Source organism: Dipodomys merriami, unplaced genomic scaffold (assembly GCF_024711535.1).
Source record: "Dipodomys merriami isolate MVZ:Mamm:240054 unplaced genomic scaffold, mDipMer1.0.p SCAF_1, whole genome shotgun sequence".
NCBI classification, from domain to species: Eukaryota; Metazoa; Chordata; class Mammalia; order Rodentia; family Heteromyidae; genus Dipodomys; species Dipodomys merriami.
The window spans coordinates 56,796,580-56,812,805 of record NW_027202270.1 but is presented as its reverse complement, the minus strand read 5'-3'; positions in this window follow the sequence as shown (position 1 = coordinate 56,812,805).

The following is a 16,226-nucleotide window of genomic DNA, read 5'->3' as shown; positions in this document are numbered from 1 at the left end:
AGCTAATGTCATTGCTACAGTGTAGTAGACACTGTAGTGTTCTGGAGGAGAATCTTTTCCTTTTATTATTATTTTCTTTTTATTGTAATCTTTACGTATTCATACAAAGGAGTTGCCATTTAACAAAGCAGTTTATGAATATAATATATCTTCATCAATGTCACCCCATTTCTCATTCATCCCTTCCCTACCCACCCCTTCCCTCACTCTTAATTTTGTAGGATATACATTGGATTCTTGACTTCAATCCCCCCTCTTCTCATTTTAATTCACTTACCCCTTTATTTTGACCTCATTCCATCTCTTTCGAGTACCTGCTTATAGGTGTTTTATTTTGCTGAACTTTGATTTTGCCTTTCTAGGAATTGAACTATTTCTGTTTTCCCTTTAATCTACCATATTTCAGTTAATACATTTGTATACACTTGCATACCACCAAATGGATTTACTTATAAGTTTATAAGCTAAATCTACTTCTACATATAAGAGAAAAATGCATCCTTTGTCTTTCTGCGCCTGACTTACTTCAGTTGACATAATTTTGTCCAAGTCTTTCTATCTCTTTTCAAATACCACAATATCATTCTTTCTCATAAATGAGTAAAATTCTATTGTGTATGTATGCCACATTTTCTTGATCTATTTATCAACTGAGGGGTATCAACTGAGCTGATTCCATACTTTGGCTATGTTGAATAGTCCTGTAATGAACATGGTTGTGCTGGTGGCTTTACTGTATCGTGGTTTGTTTCTTTTGGGTCAATGCCCAGGAATGAAATTGCTAGGTCACAGGTCATATACTTAATTTTTTGGGGAAACTCCCCACTGCTTTCCAGAGTGCATAATGGGGCTTCAAAATACCCACAAACTACTTTCCTACATATTGCAGGATACTTTACAAAGAAATGTAATAGCCAAATCAGAACAAAACACTACTAAATTATAATTCCAAATGCAGATGATACTGGTGATTATTGAAGTGTGAAACATAACTTCAACTAAATTACCAAAATTAAATCATCTACTTCTTGCACACAGTTAATCAGGAAGCTCAAAAACTCACCTAATGCAGGTGCTGAGATGATGGAACAAATTACATAATGATGTGCACCACTTTGTTATGCACTGACCATATCAGTTAGGGAACATGATTCAATTAATATTCAGATTAATATTAATATTTAATTAATATTCAGCAATTATTCCTTCTAGGAAGTGGCTGTAGAGAGATAGATTCATAAAACTGAACACAGAAACAATAGAATAAAGCTCTATACTAATACAGAAAATACAAGGATATGCTAGGCACAGTAGACTATAAATATTTTCTATTACTTTTTAGTGGTTGCTGTAAGGATTACAATATGCAACTTTACCTTTTTACAGTCTACTTAGAGCTCAAATTGTACTGCTTCATGAAGAACATAAAAACAAACTAGAAAATACTTCACTCTTTTTACTCATTCCTGTCCTTTAAGCTCTAACTGCTTTCCCTGTATATATTACTGATACTATAAGAAAAGCTTATTTTTTATTTAAAGAATCCATATATTATAAGAAAAATTATTAGGACAAAAATATTTTCATGTTTTCCAGACATTTGTCAATTTTTATGCTCTTCACTTTTCTTGTAATATACAATTTTTTTTATCTCATATCAGTGCCTTTCAATCAAAAGAAGTTTGTTCATTTAGCATATTTATAGGACAGATCTACTGGCTGTGAATTCCCTTCATTTCCTTCCTTCTACTGATATGTATTATCAAATTTAACTATTTTTTTCTATTATCTCTATTCTGCTATTAAGTCTTCCCGGTAAAACTTTTATTTCAGGTCTCTTGCTTTCTATTAATGAATTTCCATGCAGTTCTGGTTCTAGTTTCTCATTCTTTCCTAAGAAGTCTTATCTTTTATTTGATACGAATAATTTTTCCTTTGACATCATCCACTTTAAAATCCTTCTCAGCTATCACAAACATCTGAGTCATGGCTGAATGATTTCCATTGAATGACTAACTTATTACAGAGAAATTTGAAATTATTAAAATTATTATCATTATTATTGCCATTTGTGGTACTGAGGTTTGAAGTCAAGCCTCACAATATGTCAGGTGCTTTACTCCTGAAGCCATTTTGTTACCCTTTTGTGGATTACTTACTTCCAATCTATAAGTTACTTCTCAATCTATGCCTAGGCTGTGATCCTCAAATTTGTGCTTCCATGAGTTACTGCAATGACAGGTATCTACTGCTACAGCCATCCTTTGACTGAGATGGATTCTTGCCAACTTTCTTTTTGATTTTGCTAGGTTTGCTTCTCAACTTGACAGAATTGCAGTGTGAGACACTGCACTTGTCTAAAATAATTGTAATTATAAGTTATTTTAAGTCCTAATCTGGACACTGTGATGATCAGATTCATTTGTGCTCCTGGCATAGTTTCACTTCAGTAGTACCATTTGCAAGGAGAATAACCCAGGCAAAATAAAACTCTTCTTCTTACCCCCTCAATAGGCACAATTTCAAATCACTTTGCTCCATTACTAATCCTTAGTTTGACTCTAGAGTTTCCACAGACATATTTTTCTCTACACATAGTTGCTATTATTATTGTCTTTGTGAAGGAGGTAGGCTGGAATCTCCTATCCCATCATCTTCCTGACGTCATTTCTCATTGAGTTATTTATATATTTTTACTTTACAGATACCATACAGAGGGGTTACAGTTACATTAGTAAGATAGTGAGTAGATTTCCTATTGAGCTTTGTTACCCCCTCCTTTATTTATCCCCTATCCTCTCTTCCCTCCCCACCTCCCCAAGTCTTCCCCGCAACGCCCTGAACCTGAAGTTGTAAAGATCGTTTTCAACATAGTGTATTGTGCATCTCATTGTTACAATGGGTCAACCTGTATCTCTATTGCAGCATTTTTGTTTTTTTTTCTTCCCCTCACCAAATTAGAAAAATGTATACACAAGATGCAGGGCACCAGAATTAAATCCAGTGAAAACAGGGATAATACCGTAGCGGAGGAACATACCAAAGAAACAACAACAAAAAAAATCACAGAGTACATTATAAATATGTTAAAAGTAATAACAAGGAAGAAAAAATGCACTTGTGTGCCTATCTTGGGGTTGATTTCGCTTAACATTATCTTATATGTTCATATGTACATAGCTTTTGAACTTTACTTGTTCTACACATATACTACTTACTGCAAATGAGAGAAACAATGGGATCTATGTTTTTTGGGTCTGGCTTACTTCACTTAATGTATTTTTTTCCAAGTCTTTCCATTTCCTAACAAATGGGAAAACGTCATTCTTTCTGATGGAGGCATAGACTTGCACTATATATATATATATATATATATATATATATATATACATACATACATACATACATATTCACATTTTCTTGACCAGTTCAGTTACTGAGGGACATCTGGGTCAGTTCCATATTTTAGCTATGGTAAATAATGCTGCAATAAACATAGTTGTGCTGGTAGCTTTAGTATGGTCTTGTTTGTGATCATTTGGGTAAATGCCACAAAGTGCGATTGCTGGGTCATAGGGAAGGTCTATGTGGAGTCTTTTGAAGAACCTCCATACTGCTTTCCAAAGTGGTTGAAAAAGTTGAGAGTCCCCCCAACAATGTATTAGGGTTCCCTTTTGGCCACATACTCTCCAGCAGCTGTTATTAGATTTCTGGTTTATAGCCATTCTAACTGCTTTGGGTTTCTTTTATAGCTAGAAATTTGAGCATTTCTTCATGTGTCTATTGGCCATTCTTATTTCCTCTTCAAAGAAGTTGCTCCTTAAGTCTTTAGCCCACTTACTTCTTGGGCAGTTGTTTCTTTGAGGATTTGTCATTGGGGAATTTAACTTTTTGAGTTCTAAGTACATTTTAGATATGAGAACCTTGTCCATTGTATGTTTAGTGAAGATCTTCTCCCAATCCATGGGCTTTCTACTGATCTTGCTAGTTATGTCCTTTGCCACACAGAAGCTCTGCAGCTTCATGCAATCCCATTTGTCCAACCTTGTTTTGATTTGTTGTGTTTCTGGGTCTCTATTAAGAAAAGTTCAGCCTGTGCCAAGTAGTCCTAGAGTTTCTCTTATTCCTTCCTATAATGTTTTCAGGGTGTCTGCTTTGACTTCGAGGTCTTTCATCCATTTGGAGTTGATTCTGGTGCAGAGTGAGATATAAGGATTTAGGCTTAGTTTTCTACAGGTGTTTAACCAATTTCGCCAGCACCATTTACTGAAGAGGCTGTCTTTCTTCCATTCTATTTTTTGAGCTTCCTTATCGAAGATTAGTTGGCTGTAGGGCTGTGGGTTCATTTCTGGATTTTCAGTTCTATCCCATTGGTCCTGAGGTCTGTTCTTGTGCTAGTACCAAGCTGTTTTGATTACTATGGCTTTGAAGTAAAGTTTGAAATTTGGTATTAATATTCCTCCAGCAATGTTCATTCTGTTAAGGATCGTTTTTGCTATTCAGGGTCTTTTATTGTTCCATATGAATTTTTGGGTTGCTACTTCTATTTCATTGAAGAATGAGGTTGGAATATTGATATGTACGGCATTCAATTTGTAGCTAGCCTTTGGCAGTATTGCCATTTTCACGATGTTGATCCTTTGGATCCAAGAGCATGGGAGGTTTTCCACTTCCTTAGTTCTGCTTTAATTTCCTTTTTCAGGTTTTTAAATTTCATCGTAGAGGTCCTTCACTTCTTTATTTTAGTAATTTCTAGGTATTTTATTTTTTGTGGGGCTACTCCAAAAGGAGTTACTCTCTTAATTTTAGTTGTGCTCTTCTCAGTTTTGGCTACAGAAAATCCATTATTTTTTGAGGGTTAATTTTATACCCTGCTACTTTGCCAAAATTTCAGATCAGCTCAAGTAATCAGAGTGGAGTCCATGGGATTCTTTAAATACAAGATCATGTCATCTGGGCTGGGAAGGTGGCTCAGTGGTAGAGAGCTTGCCTTGCATGCCGGAGGCCCTGGGTTCAATTCCTCAGCACCACATAAGCAAGAAGAATAAAGCTGGAAGTGGTGCTGTGGCTCAAGTGGTAGAGTGCTAGCCTTGAGCTGAAGAGCTGAGGGACAGCACCCAGGCCCAAAGTTCAGGGCCCATGACCGGACCCCCGCCCCCCAAAAAATCATGTCATCTGCCAAGAGGGAGAGTTTTACTTCATCCTTCCCTATTTGGATCCCCTTTATGTTTCCATCTTGTCTTAGAATGCCTTGCTGTAGCTAGGCATTCTAATACTAAGTTGAAGAGAAGTGGAGAGAGTGGACATCCTTGTCTCATTTTTGAGTTTAGAGGAAATGGCTTTAGCTTTTCACCAATAAATATTATGCTGGCTGTAGGTTTGTCATATACAAACAGCCTTTATTGGAATGTTCCATGGATTCTTAGTTTTTCCAGAGCCTTCATCATAAAGGGGTGTTGGATCTTGTCAAATGCTTTTTCTGCATCTATTGAGATAATCATATGGTTCTTATGCTTGCTCTTGTTGATGTGATGAATTATAATAATTGTGTTGCATATATTGAACCAGCTTTGCATCCCTGAAATGAATCATATTTGATCGTGGTGTATGATTTTTTTGATGACTTGTTGAAGTCAATTGGCCAAAACTTTTTTTTTTTTAATATTATTTTATTTTATTTGAGAACATACTGTACAGAGGGGCTACAACTACATGGGCAGGATAATGCATACATTTCTTACCAAGCATTGCAGCCTCCTCCTTTGTTTACCCTTCACCTCCCTTCCCAGCCTCCCCCCTCCCCCCACCCAATTATACCCCCCTCCCCCCCCCACCGACATTGTAAAGCTGGTTTTGACATGACATTTTGTACTTCTCATTGTTGCAACAGGTCCACCTGAATCCTTAAACGACTTGTTTGCCCCCATCTCCTCCACATGTTATACTGACATCAAATATAGTGAAAGCGGGGGTTACACTGTGGGGGAGGGACATACAAAGCAACAAAGAAATAATCTTATAAATGCGTTAGAAACATATGCATAAAAGAGACGAAAACATTAAAATACATATTTAAGGGTTCATTTTCCTAACATCACATTATCTGACCTTTTCTGCTTGACTCATACCTATACTAGATATTGCAAATAAGGGAAACCATGGGACCTATGCTTCTTTGGGCCTGGCTTACTTCACTTAATATAATTTTTTCCAAGCCTTTCCATTTCCTAACAAATGGGGAAATGTCATTCTTTCTGATGGAGGCGTAGAATTCCATTGTGTATATATACCACATTTTCTTGATCCATTCATCTACTGAGGGGCATCTGGGTTGGTTCCATATCTTAGCTATGGTAAATAATGCTGCAATAAACATAGTTGTGCTGGTAGCTTTAGTGTGGTCTTGTTTGTATACATTTGGGTAAATGCCCAAAAGTGGGATTGCTGGATCATAGGGGAGATCTATGTGAAGTCTTTTGAGGAACCTCCATACTGCTTTCCAAAGTGGTTGTTGAGAAGTTTTGCATCAATGTTCATCAAAGAAATGGGTCTATATTTCTTTTCCTTTGTTGAGTCCCTGCCTGGTTTTGGGATGAGGATTATGATGGCTTCATAGAAAGATTTTGGCAGCAAACTTTCACTCTCAATTTCATTGAAAGATTGGAGGAGTATTGGTGTGAGTTCTGCTTTGAAGGTCTTGTAGAATTTTGCTGAAAATCGATCCCATCCTGGGTTTTTCTTGGATGGAAGGTCTCTAATTGCTCTTTCTATTTGATGCTTGATATAGGTCTGTTAACTTGGTTTAACTCCTCTTGGCTTAGTTTTGGCATGTCGATATTTGTGAAGAAATTGTCTATTTCATCCAGATGCTCAAACTTATTAGCATACAGGTTTGAGAAATATTATAATGTTCTGAATCTTTTTTCTGTAATGATATTTCCATTCTCATCTCTGAGTTTGTTTATTTGGGTTTGTTCTTTTTTTGATAAGGTTTGATAAGGGCTTGTCAATTTTGTTAATTTTTTCCAAGGACCAACTCTTTGTTTTGTTGATTCTTTCTATGGTTTTTTGGGATTCAAATTCATTTAATTCTGATTGAACTTTAATTATCTGTTTTCATCTATTGGATTGGGGTTAGTTTGCCGCTCTTTTTCAAGCAGGTTCGGATGTCTCATTAAATTGTTGGTTTCAGATCTCTCAGATTTGTAGATGTAGGAACTCAGAGCTATCAACTTGCATCTGAGTACTGCCTTTGCTGTATCCAAGAGGAACTGGTTATTTGTGTGCTCATTTTTGTTGAATATCATGAACATTAGAATTTCCTTTCTAATCTCTTCCATGACCGACTGGTGATCCAACAATGTGTTGTTCAGCTTACATGTGTTACAGGGCTTTCTTTGCTGGCTTTTGGTGTTGAGTTCTAATTTCATTCCCTTGTGGTCTGAGAGAATGCAGGGCATAATTTCAATGTTTCTGAATTTGGACAAATTTGCTTTGCAACCTAAAATGTGGTCTATTTTGGAGAATGTTCCATGTGCTGCTGAGGAGAATGTATATACTGATACTTCTCTGATACTTCTGGTTGAAATATTTAGTAGATGTCTGTTAAGTCTAGTTGGTCTATGCAGTTGTTTAGATCTGAGGTTTCTCTGTTGAGTTTTTGCCGGGTTGATCTATGCAGTGTGGATAATGGCGTGTTAAAGTCCCCAACAATTAATGTGTTTGGATCTATGTGAGATTTGAAGGAACGTAGTGCTTCTTGGATAAATTTGGGTGCTCTATTATCTGGTGAATAAATATTTAGAATTGTAATACCCACCTGAAGGAGAGATCCCTTAATTGGTATGTACTGACCTTCTTTATCTCTTCTCACTAATTTTAATTTGAAGTCTATTTTATCTGATATTAACATTGCAATTCTCACCTGTTTTGGGGGGCCGTTCACTTGGTAGATTTTATTCAGGCCTTTCACTTTCAGAATATGTTTGTTTATATGGGCAATGTGTGTCTCTTGAAGGCAGCAGATAGAAGGATCTTGCTTTTTTATCCGACTAGACAGTCTGTTGCTTAATTGGAAAGTTAATTCCATTAATGTTGACAGTTAGGGCTGAGAGGTGTTTGGGAGTTTCTGCCATGTTATCCACCTTCTTGGGAGCTGAGACAACTGGGATCTTCCTATGATTCTTGGATTCTCTGGGTGCAGTTTCTTGGCCTTTATTGTGCTCTTGTTGGTTTTCTATGTGTAGGACATCTTTAAGTATCTTTTATAGGGTTGGTTTGGTGGAGATATATTGTTTCAGTTTTTCTTATGGAAGGTTTTTATTTGACCTTCTGTTATGAAGGAGAAGTTAGCTGGTACAGTATTCTTGGTTGATACATGTTTGTCTTAAGGCATAGCATACATCATTCTAGTCTCTTCTTGCTTTTATTTTCTCTGATGAGATGTTTGAAGTTATTCTGGTTGTTTTCTCTTTATAGGTGATTGATCTTTTGTTCTCGACAGCTTTAAGGATCCTTTCCTTGGTTGAATTGATCCTGTGCTGATTATAATGTGATGGTGGGATGTCGTGTTCTGGTCTGTTCTATTTGGGGTTCTAAAAGCTTCTTGTATCTGAATAGGCCTATCTTTTTCATGTTTGGAAGTTCTCTGCTAGGATTCTATCAAATAAATTTCCTAGACCATTAACTTCTGTCTCTAGCTGCTCCTCTATGCCCATTATCCTCAGATTAGGCCTTCTGATGGCGTGTTCCAAATGTTGAATAGATCTCTAATATTTCTTGGATTTGTCATGAATTGTTGTCTGTTTTTTTCTCTATAATATCTAGGCTGTCTTCAACCCCAGGGATTTGATCTTTTGCATGATCTAACCTACTGTCAAGACTTTCTATATTGTTTTTATTTCTTTTCCTTCTAATTGGTCGGCTATAATGGCTTCAAATTTTTTGTTGGAGCTTTGTTTTAGATCTTCTAAGAATTTCTTTACTTCCTAATTTTGTTTTCAATGTTCAATCTCAAAATCTATTATTTGATTGGTTATGGTTTCATTGGACTTCCTTTCCTTCTGATGGGCTCCATTTACATTCCCTTTGTGGCTGGATTCTTTCAGCTCTCTGTTTGTGGATTCCATGAATGGATCCATTGATCTTTGTCTAGTCTCATCCCGTTCATGGATTTCTTGTATTAACTTTTTATTAGCTTCCTCACACTCACAAAATTCCTCTAATAATCTTTGGTTAGCCTCATCATGCTCATGAAATTTCTGTATTAATCTTTGGTTAGCCTCATCTTGCTCCCTATCACGCTTACACAGAGTCCTTTGCATGCTTTCAATCCTTTTATTCAGCATGTTTACCAGTAATATCTGTAGAGCATTTTGGGAACTTTGCTCTGGATTATTCATTAACTTCTCTGTCACCTGATTTTCATGAGTGGGGGTTGAGATACCTGACTTGCCATTTTTCTTGTGTTTCTCTGACTTGTTCTGCCTATTTGGTATGAAAGCAAAACCAATTTCATGCTAGAACACTATTTTGAGGCAAGCAACAACCAGAACTCAATAGTTGCACAGATTGATTGACACAGTCAAAATGAGTACAGATACAATGTAGTTTAACAGATATAATCTAATTCAACAACAATCAACTCTGGATTATTGGACTAAGAACATCTAAATTGAGTCAGCAGACCAGGGAGAATTGTGGGGAGAATATAAGATTAGAGGAATGTGGAAAGGGAAAAGGAAAGAGAGAATTTAACCAAGTCCTAATTCCAGAGAGGAAACTGATAGAAGGAAAGGATGATAGAGATAAACAAACAAGAAAAAATGAAAGAATAAAAATTTGAATTTAAAAAATGAAACATTTAAAAAATTATATAAGTATAAGGAAATAATACTGATAGAGGAAAAGTATAGAAGAGGAGGAAAGAGATAAAAATGAAAAATGTAAAATTAAAAAATAAAAAAATTAAAAAATTAAAAAATTACATAAGTATAAAGAAATAATACTACTATTAAAGGAGTTAAGGCTAAGAGTTTATGAACTGAATAATCAATATCTGAATTAAGTATGCACACAATGAAAGATAAGGTCTACTAATCAACAATGGGTATATATGACCAGAACAGCAATTAAATCATGCCAAAAAGAGAGAGAGAAAAAAAAACACAAAAAGGGAAGAGTTAAAAAAAAAAACCTCACACACACCTAAAATAAAAACTATTAAAAAAAAATAGAAAACTATTTTTAAAAATTAGGTAGATAAAAGAGTTCTTCGATTGTTTTTTGTTGGGGGGAGGGGATGATGTATCTCCCATGTCTGTAACCAGACTCATTGTGGAGTCTCTGATTTGCTTGTGTTTGGTTTTTCCTGTGGCTTGATTGATTTCTTTAGTCAGTTTGTTTGTGCGGGAAGAAAGAAACTCTGTCTTACCCAGGACTTTGTGGATCCTCCTCCCAGGCTATTTCAGTGGAAAGGAGATCTGCTTTGAGTATCACAAATGAGGGAGATGGCTGTTTCCTCTAGCTTGGAGTTGCTGTGATGAGGCTAAGTTGTGGGTAGGGTTAAAGCCTGTCAGCAATCAGTAGCTTTTCCCTGAGCGGCTAGCACCTAAAACAATCACAGAGCCCAGCCTGGAGCCATACTGAGTTTCAATTGTTTTTCTTTTACCCCTCCTGCTGCAGGGTCTGCTGCCTAAGCTGCAGTGGGGAGGGGCAGCCTCTTGCTCTGTTTACCCAGTGAAGAAGTCACTCCTCCGGGGGTGGAGCCACTGCTGCCTGGGAAGGGCAACTTTCCTCTAGGTGGAGCTTAGCCAGGCATTGTCATCTATTGTCATCTTCCAGGGCCTGAGTTGTGTGCTAGCTACTCTAGCTCGGTCTTAGTATCAAAGATGGAGTGCTTCTCTGGTGGTGGGGGAAGGGCTACCTTCCCACCGCTGCTCTGAGAGAAGGAGTGATGATGTCTTGGGGTGTACTTATGACTATCCCTTGGTTTTTGGGCCATCCAAGGTCTGCTCCTTGTCAGTTCTTGTTGGAGGTGAGTAAAATCTGCTTGCACACCACCTCTGGTGCCTTTGTCCCAGGCTCTCTCTGTTGCTATTGTGGCCGCAACAGCAGCCGCTACCGCTGCCACTGGGGACCCTGACAAGTGCTCAGATCTGTCTCTTTAACCAAGTTGCTTGGATTTTTCCTCTCTGTTCAAACTCTCTGTAGTATGATGGCACACTTGGTCTGGCTCTCTAGCCTAGATCTTTTCACTGGAACACTAAAACTGCTTTCTATGAAAGAGCTTGGTTAGCCTACAGCTTCTCCTCTGTCATCTTCCTCCAGACTCTGGAACACTTCTTCTGTTGAGTTTTAATCATTGAACCAACCTTGCATTTATAGTATTTATAAATTTGAATGAATTTTAGTTCATTCATGTAACCTCATTCAATTTGTTACAATTCTGTTAAGAGTATTTGGAACATTGACCTTACCGTCTTTCTTTGTAATATTTATAGTTTTAACATAAGCCCAATTATTGGTCCCAGTGATTAAGTTTGAAAAATTTAAATCTTTTCTCCAATTTCCAGAAGGGTTTTTGTAGTAAAATTGTTTTGGCAAATATTTTTAGAGTTATTAATGATGCCACCCCTCCATATTTTTTTTGGAGGAAGGTTGTAAAGCACATGCATTTTTAAAACTGATATTGAGCTAGTTCCATTTTTTTTTGTTTGTTTGTTTGTTTTTTGTTTTGTTTTGTTTTTGGTCGTGGGGCCTGAACTCTGGGTGTGGGCCTGGGTGCTGTCCCTCAGCTCTTCAGCTCAAGGCTAGCACTCTCCCACTTGAGACACAGTGCCACTTCCAGCTTTTTTTCTTTTTGCTTATATGGTGTTGGGGAATCAAATCCAGGGCCTCATGCATGCGAGGCAAGTGCTCTACCACTGAGCCACCTTCCCTGTCCTCAGATAATTTTTATTCTTTATGAACTTTGGTTGTTTGCATCTTTCAAAATATTTGCTCAATCTTATTGATCATCTAAATGAACCAAAATTGTGTTCCTTTTTTCCAGTTTTGCAAATTTTTAAATAATTTTTATTGTGATTAAGTGATTACAAAAATTTCACAAATTTCACAGTATTGTAAGGTAATGATACTAATTTAAAGTCACAAATACATTCTCACCTTCATGAGGCAAATTATCAGTATCATGGTCTATAAAGTTTGTGAATTCTATGAGCTTTGACAATACAACTATTTCTTCCACATCGGGTGGATTATACATTTCTTTCCTTTTGCTTAGTGTTAGCTGTTCCCTCTATCTCTTATTCCCTCCCTCCCATTGCTGCCCTTGAGTTGCTTAGTTCATTTTCATCCATTTCCAGTGCAGCTGATGAGGCCTTCTATTTTATGTTTTCCCCTGTTTCCCTCTGATTCTGTGTCCTCCTCCTACTTTCCCTCAGATGTGTGCATATATACTGTATATGTGGTCAACAGCATGGGTTTATTTAGTAATGATAGGACAATGACTGGAGGTCCTTTGTTTCTCAAGTCCTGTTTACATTGTCATATCTCCTTACATTTTGTATTTAACACCCATACATCAGGGAGACCATGTGCCATTTGTCTCTTTGCTCTTTTGCTCTTGCCTTACCTCACTCAAAATGATTTCCATCCATTTCCCTGTGAATGCCATTATTTTGTCCTTTCTAAGAGCTGCATAATATTCCATTGTGTATTGGTGCCAAAGTTTTTGGATCCATTCATCTGTAGTGGGCCATCTGGGTTGTTTCTATATCTTCGCTATTGTGAATAGTACTGCAATGAACATGAAGGTGCATGTGTCCTTGTATCCTGGTTCTTGTTCGTCAGGGTAGATGTCTAGTGGTATAGCTGGGTCATAGGGAAGGTCTATATTTAGCTTTCTGAGGTACCTCCAGACTGCTTTCCAAAGTGGCTGTATTAGTTTACATTCCCACCAGCACTGCAATAGGGTTCCACTTTCTCTACATCCCCTCCAGCAGTTGTCATTGGCTGAATTTAGGATGTGGGCCATTCTGACTGGAGTAAAATGGTATCTCAGGGTTGTTTATATTTGCTTTTTCATTACAGCCAGAGATGATGAATATTTCCTCATATGTTTCTTTGCCATTTTTATCTCTTCTGAGAAGTCTCTGTTTAGTTCCTTTGCCCATTTAGTAATTGGTTTGATATGTTTGGGAAAGATAGTTCTTGAGTTCCCTGTATATAATGGATATTAGTCCCTTGTCTGATATATTGCTGGTAAATATTCTTTCCAATTAGTTGGCTGTCTTTATAGTTTGGTTTCTATGTCTTTAGCTGTGCAGAAACTTTTTATTTTAAGGTACTCCCATTTGTCAACTCTCTCTCCAATTTGTTGTGATGCTGGGACTCTGTTCAAGAAGTTCCTGACTGTGCTTATAAGTTCAAGTATCTCTCCTACTCTGTCCTGTAGTAGTCCCAGAGTTTTAGGTTTGATGTTAATGTTTTTAATCCATTTTGTGTTGATGTTGGTGCTTGGGACAGGCTAGGGTCCACTTTTAGTTATCTGCAAGTGGCTGCCCGGTTTTCCTAGCACCAGTAGTTAAAGAGGCTTTGCTTCATCCAGTGTATGTCTGGCTCCTTTGTCAAATATCAGCTGATTGTAAGCCTGTGGTTTTATTTCTGGATCTTCTAATATATTCCATTGGTCTTTGGGTCTGTTTTTGTGCCAGTACCAAGCTGTCTTTGTTATTATTGCTCTATAGTAGAGTTTGAAGTTCGGCATCAAGATCCCACCTATGTTGTCTTTTTTTGCCTAGAATTGTTTTCTCTATTCTAGGTCTTTTTTGTTCCATATGAATTTTTGGATTGTTTCCCTATTTCAGTAATGAACGTTTTGGAATTTTAATGGAATTGCATTGAATTTGTATGTCAATTTTGGCAATATGGGCATTTTCACTATATTAAGTCTGCCTATTCAAGAACATGGAAGGTCTTTTCATTTCCTGGTGTACTCTGTGATTTTTCTTTATGTTTTATGGTTTTCATTAAATAGTTCCTTCACATCTTTGGTTATGTTAATTCCTATTTTTTGAGGTTATTTTTACTGGGGTTGTTTCTTTGATTTCCCTTTCTGCTTGTATATTGTTGGGGTACAGAAAGGCAACTCATTTTTGTAGGTTAATTTTGTATCCTGCTACTTCGCCAAAGTGGTTTATAAGTTCTAAGAGTTTGGGGGTGGAGTTTTTGGGATCAATGTGGTATAATATGTCATCTGCAAAAAGGATAGTTTTACTTCTTCCTTCCCTATGTGGATCCCTTTAATGTCTTTTCCTTGCCTAATTGCTCTGGCTAAGAGTTCCAGAACAATATTAAAGAGGAGTGGCAAGAGTGGGTATCCTTGCCTTATTCCTGATTTTAAGAGAATTTGTTGTAGTTTTTCTCCACTAAGTATAAGATTGTCTATTTGTCTGTCATATATGGCTTTTATTGTTTTAAGGAATGATCCTTCTATTCTTATTTTCTCCAGAATTTTAACATGAATGAATGTTGTGTTTTTTTTTTTTTTTTATCAAAAGCCTTTTCTGCATCTATGGAGATAATCATGTGGTTCTTGACCTTGGATCTGTTCATGTAATGGATTATATTTATTGATTTACATATGTTAAATCATCCCTACATCTCTGGGATGAAGTATACTTGACTGTAATGTATGATTTTTTTTTTGTTTCTGGATTCTGTTGGCTAGGATTTTGTTAAGGATCCTTGCATCTGTGTTCATCAAGGAGATTGGTCTGTAGTTCTCTTTTTTGTTGGGTGTTTGCCTGATTTGGGTATGAATGTGATATTGGCTTCATGGAATGACTTTGGGGTAGCTCCCTCTGTTTGTATTTCTTGGAGAGTTTGAGGAGTATGTATGGGTATTAGTTCCTCTTTAAAGGTCTTATAGAATTCCATAGTGAATCTGTCTGGTCCTGGTCTTTTCCTTGTTGGAAGGCTTCTGATTGCTTCCTCTATCTCATTTTAAGATACTGGCTTAATTAATTCATTTATTTCGTCTTGGTTCAGTTTGGGCAATTTGTATTTCTCTAAAAATTCATCCATTTCTCCTAGATTTTCCTTCCTTAGTGAGTATAGATTCTGAAAATAGTTCTTTATAATTGTCTGGATGTTTTGAGTATTTGTTGTAATTTTTCCAGTGACATCCCTGATTTTATTGATTTGGGTTTCCTCTCTTCTTTTTTTAATTAATCTTGACAGAGATCTATCAATTTTGTTGATTTTTTCAAAAAAAAAAAGAGCTTTATGTTTAGTCTCTCATCAATTTCAGCTCTTATTTTGGTTATCTCTCTGCATCTAGTAACTTTAGGTTCAATTTTTTCATGTTTTTCTAGCACTTTTAGTTGTAACATGAGATTTTTTTTTTTGTCGGTCGTGGGGCTTGAACTCTGGGCTTGGGTGCTGTCCTTGCACTCTTCAGATCAAGGCAAGCACTCTACTGCTTGATCCACAGCACCACTTCCGGTTTTCTAGTGGTTTATTGGAGATGAGAGTCTCACGGACTTTCCTGCCTGGGCTGGCTTTGAACCACGATCCTAAGATTTCAGCCTCCTGAATAGCTAGGATTACAGGCGTGAGCCACCGGCACCAGGTGTGACATGAGATTATTTATTTGGTCCTTCTCTATTTTTTTTTTTTGATGTGTACATTGAAAGCAATAAATTTGCCCCTCAGGACTGCTTTTGCCATGTCCCACAGGTTTCTTTGTGATGTGTATTCATTTTCATTGAATTGTAGAAACATTTAATTTCTTCTGTGACCAAGGTGTTGCTCATAAGTGTGTTGTTCAATTTCCATGTACTTGAGTAATTTCTACAGTATGCTTTGTTATTGGGAACTAGCTTGATTCCACTGGGGTCGAATAGGATACAGGGGATTGTGTCAATCCCCTTGTATTTGCTTAAATTCCTTGTATGAACTATGATATGATCTGTTTTGGAGAAAGTTCCATTCTGCTGAGCAGAATAGGTCTTGTGTTACTAGAGGGTGGAAAACTCAGTAGATGTCAATTAATTCTGCTTTAGATATGCCATCATTTAAATCGGAAGCTTCATTGCCAATCCTGTGGTTGGTAGACCTGTCCTTTGGTGAGAGTGGAGTATTAAAATCTCCTAATATTATTGTTTTTGGATCTATTTTATTCTGTAAGTCTGAGAGAATTTGCTTAACATATTTGGGTGCAC